Below are 6,323 nucleotides of genomic sequence, written 5' to 3'. Positions count from 1 at the left end.
GTCACACTAACCTGTGTGAACGGTGCTCTACAAATAAAGTTTGATTGACTGACAAATGCCCAAGGCTCTTCCAGCTTCTCATGACGGTTTCGAGCATGAAGCTGGTTTACGTTTTATTTCGTCCCACAATATTGAGTTCCACAACGTGCTCCTCACATTCTGAGCCGACGCTGTTCAGGAGCACAATCAGCCTCTAGTTACTGAAGTAGTACACCGAGGTGATTTTTCTATTTTGAGATGAAACCATCAAACCTTTGAAAAACATGTTCAAACTGTTTTGTTTTTGTTTGTTTGTTTGTTTTTTTCTTTTTTTTTTTGTGTGGAGGGCGGGGGGCATTTGGTGTCACGTAATCTGATTGACGGATTTAATCTTCACCAAATTTCTGTGTCCACAGCGTGAAAGCTGCGCATCACACTTTCTGCTCACTTCACAAAAATCATCTGCGTGCCGGAGCAGCGGAATGGAGGTCTTGTTTTTGAAGCAGAGCCCTTTTCCTCTGAGGTTCTCGTGCTGGATGCAGCTTTGTGTCACAGTCACAGTCAATACACACTGCGCTCAATCTCCATCATCACAGCTCCACAGGGACTCGCAGGCAAAGAAGAGAGATATACTCTGTGTGTGTGTGTGTGTGTGTGTGTGTGTGTGTGTGTGTGTGTGTGTGTGTGTGTGTGTGTGTGTGTGTAGCTTATGACTGTTGCTACCTTTGTACCAAAGAGAGCTGGAAAGGAAGTATGGCTGCGCATGTGCGTGTTTGAGTGTGTGTGCGTGTCTGAGAGAGAGAACGCATGTTTGTCTCAATATGTGTTTGCATGCTTGTGCAGCCTGTGCATGTGGGGAATCCGTGTGCGTTTGTCTCTCAGCTCTCTGTGGTATTCTCCTTCTCTCCAAACGTCACTCCTCTGTCTACTATCTGTCCAAGCTTAAAGCGCCAGTTGTTTCCTGAGGGGCCTCTGGGAGGGAAAGAAACAACTGGGCGATTACACTTCTTCTTTTATCCTCTCAAAGATGCTTTGCTCCTCCCCGTCTCTTCTTTTCGGAGGTCTTTGCTGTGAGGCTTTTTCCTTTCTGCCTCCAGGAGATTTTATTCATCCATGTGATGCTGCTCTCTCTTTCTCACTCAAATGACGGCGTCGACTTTGCTTCACAGTGAAGATTCTCCCTCTTTGCCCAGTTTCTCTTACTGTACTCTGAATCCCTGTGCCCTCCTATTTATTTGTTTTCCAAGCCAAGTAGAGACCTTCACAATTACCTTTAAGCTTTTACTGAAATATTACATTGCCTCTTATGTGACGTAATGGAAGATGTAAGTTTCCTGACTGAGAAGATCATACAGTCTTTACAGAGCCACAGCCTTTAAGGGTTAATCATGCAAAGGAAAAAACATGGCAGCGAAGCTTTGCGGGCAAAATTATTTTAAAATCAGAATGAAAGGAGTGTTTAGATAAATAAAACTAACCACAGATATTATGTTCTGTGGACTGAAGAGGAAAAGACCAAAGCAGTGTGATATCTGTACTAATCCTGCATCAAACAAAATATGTAGGACAAATCTTTCCTGCCAAAACTCCAGCGACTGTTCTACCCCCACTTCAGGTGTTTACTGCCTCACGAGACAAGCAGATGAAACACAAGTGAGTGTTGTCACAATGTCCCGAGTTGTGTTGCTAAAATAAATTTCCTAATAACTTGATACTGTTAATAAAGTGTGTGTGATAAAATGTATTTGAACAACTGCTATAGTGTCTATGTTCTATTGTGAGTAAAATATGAATCTTTTGTCATCTTGAGACATTTAGTACCCATTCACACCGTGCATTAATATGCATTTCGGTGATCAGATCACATGTTGTGCATATCATACATTTTGAGTGAACAACTTCTGATCAATTGTGTTACGCCACTTTCGCTGAATGGCCCCGCGCTCAGAATGCTATAAGGCACTGTGTCTGTGCAGACTCCAAGCACAGACATCCGTGTTCTTTTCCACAGTTCCTTTGGAAAGTTGGAAAGACTGTATAACCCAACCCGAAGCGCGGCGTGCACCAATGATGTTTATGTATTACACATACGTTTTTTTCCCCACTATGCCATGTCCTGGGAAGCATTTGCGATGCATGTCTGTTCACGTTCCAGAGCCTTTGCTATCAGAAGCATCCCAGATCACTTCAGGAAGTGGTTTAAGTGAAAACTCTTTGGTGCCTGTTCACATTGGTCTTTAGGGTTTGTGGCCTCTGATCTGGTCACCTGAAACGCCTTGCTTGGAGCCTCACAATGAATAAACAAATGGGATCAGTTGGTGGTGTGAGAGAACTTTTGATGGATTCTAGTATTTAGTGACTGACGAACAGCCCAAGCTGCACACATAACGCACCGCTGCGGTGTGTCGTTACCATCCGCATCACACATTCTGTCCACTTCCTCAAAGGACAACTTGCTCCGAAGACAACTTTTTGAGTATGCACATCCCATTCTCCTATATGCCGCTATATTTTTAAAAATATGATACACACATTCACCCTTTTATTCCCATTCTCTAGCCACCAACAGGATTACCATAACTCTGTTGATGACCTCTAAAACATTCACTTCCAAAAAGCAGCAAAATTGAACTTTGCTTTAATGCATTTATCCTGGGAACCACAAGGATTTCTGCTATTCATCTGTCCGGGAATAAACAAGCTTCACCTGCATGTTTCACATTTTTAATGGGTTTCCACATCAAAACGTACAGTTCAACAACACTCCAGTGTCAAGTTCACAGCGACCTCACAGACTCAATAACACAGAGCGTCTAAAACATCTACAGGGAAATTCTACAAGTGTTAACAAACAAGTGTTTGTTCAAAAAGAAAGTGACTTATCAGAAGTGTGCAGATTGAGTTGTACACTCAAGGTCGCCTTCATTTTACGTTTCACAATTTTTGGTGAACGTAAGAGTTGAGGAAAGCCTTCATTTTATTCCTCACATTACACTGTTCAAGCAGAGACTGAACCAGTCCTTCATATCGGCCGAAAAGCTCACAAAGACTGTTTTAGTTACTGGTCAATTGATTTTTTTCTTGTATATATATATATGTGTGTGCGTGTGTGTGTGTGTGTGTGTGTGTGTGTGTATTAAAAAATTCATGCACGCACACACAAAAAGCCCTGCTACAGCATAATCCTCCAGAATGTGCACATCTTACTGTAGTCATCATGCTTCATTGCGTGGTGTGAAACATCAGATGTAAGAAGTAAGAATTTATCTTGCAATGTGAAAAGATCATGGTCAATTACTCATAAAACCGAACTTATATTTATAATTTGTCTTGACATTTGCTCATGTTGTGAACATATATTTAACTCATGTCCTTAAGTTATGGCCTGCATTTAAAAAAGAAAAAAACACATAGGAGGGTCGTTATGTGACGCCAACAGAATTTCGAAAAAGTAAGCACCATTTCTGAAAAAGACTAGACAATGAGCTACGGAAAAATAATTTTAAGCACAAAATACAAGTATTTGACATCTTTACCTAATTGAGATATATTTTCAATGATTTTTCCTTTTTAATTCTGACATTTTTTTCTCTGTTCTAAAATGTGCGTGTTTGGTTAATTGGTGACTGTGTTTTTTGTCTGTCTCTATCTGTTGGCCCTGCCATGCAGTGGAGCCCTGTCCTGGGCCAACTCCACCCTCCACCTGTCCAGGCCCGACCAAGCCCTTGACCATAGGTCTCTGGGATTGGCTCCAGCAACCTTTAACAGGATAAGCAGTTCAGAAATTATTTTGAACATACGAGTTGTGTATTGATTTGATACTTTTAATAGAAACAATTCATAAACATTAATCCACATAAAATGAAATGCCAATTAGAATGAATGTAGATGAAGTTTTCTTGAAATGAAATTGTGAGTTGAGACAGTGTGCAGTTCTTTGTCGGACATAATAAAGTAAGGTCTCCTCCAAGAACAATTCATCTAAGTAAGATGTTTTAACCTAAAGCATAGAGTTAAAAGGACAAATGATCATCAGGTGACCAACTTGTACAAATACGCTCTTAAAGCCAACCCTGTCTAAAAGTTTAGTTTACTCACATTATTAAAGAAGCTTTTTAACTTTCATTTCTAAGGTTAACTAACTTTGAATTTATTACAGTGTCATAAAAAGCAGCTGACGGATAAATTGTAAAGCATTCAACAAAATAGAACATATGCACAGATGTATGAATGACAATTACAATTTATAAAATGAGGATATCTGGGTTGAGTTGAAAGTTGAATCAATTGTATGAATTACAAAAAAATGCAACTGAAAACTGAAGCAGCAATAGAGTAAAAAGCAATGGCTTAAATGAAAAGCAATCTGCAGATTCACATTTGAATTGCACTTTACATGTAAAATATTACCACTTTAATTTTCAAGATGACACACTAATAGATTGAAATGATAAAAAAAAATTACTTAACGTATGGATGCGACTGTAGTGTTTCCTCATGTACGCAGCCCCTCATATGCATTCACATCACTACGTAATTTTCAATTATGCATGCATATGTATGTGCAGTTGTATATATTAATTCAATTGAGTGTGTGTGTGTGTGTGTGTGCGTGTGTGTACAGCCCACATAGAATATGCACATGCTGATTTCCTCCTTGCTCCTTCCTGCTCACCCTCACTCATCAGCCAAGTTCAAATTTCAGAAGACACACAGGCACACACGCTGACACACAGTTGTGCGTTCTTGTTCTCTTCCTGATTTACTCTGGTCATTACTATTCTGCTCAGATTTTCTGGCTGATGGCCTACTGCGATCTAGATTTCACTCAGATCATTCTGATTATGAATAAACAATACGGCTAATCACGGCGCATCTATTTGCATCGCGGCTTCGTGGCGCTCGCAGACACATTCCTCCCTGCATCGTGTTCAGACCACACAGGCATGCTCTCATATTAACGTGAACGATGGGCACGGATGATATGAAGGTGAGTTCATGAAGAAATTGCTTTCCGATAACTGGAGTGTTTTGACTGACTTTATGCTACTGGCAAAAACAAGTGAAACACCCGGAGGATGATTAAAAAAAGGAAACATACTCATACTCATTCATACTTATTTTTTTTACCTAAAGCTCTATTTTCATCTGTTTATGCATTTTGACATCCACTCTTTCTATAAACTGTGACTTACTGTGGGTGTAAATAAGTGTTTTATTGGTTATGTGGATATATAGTTTTTTTTCCTGAAAACCCAAAAAAATTTCATTATACCTGCAAATAATTCTACCGTGTCTGCTTTTCGCAGCACTTACATTTTATTAACAAAGGAATCAGCTTCAGGGATTAAGGTTTTTGAGTTTCCCTGCTTTTGATCCATTCACACATTCTTCTTCTCTCTCAACGTTTAAAGGCGCCAGACAGCATAACCTTCGTGAGGAGGAAGAGACACAGGGGTGCATATTACATTCACTTTCTCAAGTTAATGGTTTCAAAAACAGGGATGGCTTTCATTCGGTAAACAAAAAGTCACAGTGGCGTGACGGCGGCTTCGCACCGTGTCCAGCCAATGACGGTGCTCAGAAGCGGCACCTGGAGCAGCTCCGGGAAACGGCTCTGACCTTTAAAGCCAGCCATGTCACTGGGAAGAGGAACAACCAGCCAACTGTCTAATGGGCTGTCGCTTGATTTATTTATTTATATACTACAAAGAATCTGGTTTTAACTTTCTGAAGACACGCCCCATTGAACGCAGGTAAAACGGTCCGACGGGCCACCAGCTCATCGCGCTGATTAAAACCAACAGTTGACTAATGAGACAAAAACTGGGCAGAGAAGTCACATCTGCTGCAAATGGAAGGCGGCACAGCGCTCTCAAGAAACGGATCCTGGATCTGTTCCACTGGCAGTTAATGGGAGGCTGATTTTGTGGCTCCCTGAGCAGCGATAACATATCCATGAATTCACAAAATGCGAAGACCTGCAACAAAAGGGCCTTATGATTAGTGACAGGCGTTTCAGCCGGCCGTCCAGGGATTCCACGCTGGCGACAGACTGTTTGGGCAACATTATTATGGTCGTTTCACACTAAAAGAAAAACAACAAGTGTGTGTCTGGGGACTTGAGTCGTGCTGCTGGAAATCTTGTAAATGAGGAAAAAAACCATGCATTCACAAATGCAAATAAGAAGTGAGAAACTGTTTCACCTTGAACACCAGACACTTATGAAAAGCTCAGCTAAAGAGTGAGTCCTCTTGTCTGTTTATCACAATATTTTCACCCACTTCTTGTTCTTCCATCTCATGTTTTATCTTCTTTTCCTTTGACATGCAGACACACTTTC

Source organism: Salarias fasciatus, chromosome 1 (assembly GCF_902148845.1).
Source record: "Salarias fasciatus chromosome 1, fSalaFa1.1, whole genome shotgun sequence".
Taxonomy (NCBI): domain Eukaryota; kingdom Metazoa; phylum Chordata; class Actinopteri; order Blenniiformes; family Blenniidae; genus Salarias; species Salarias fasciatus.
The sequence above is the reverse complement of the archived record's forward strand: the minus strand, read 5'-3'. Positions refer to the sequence as shown.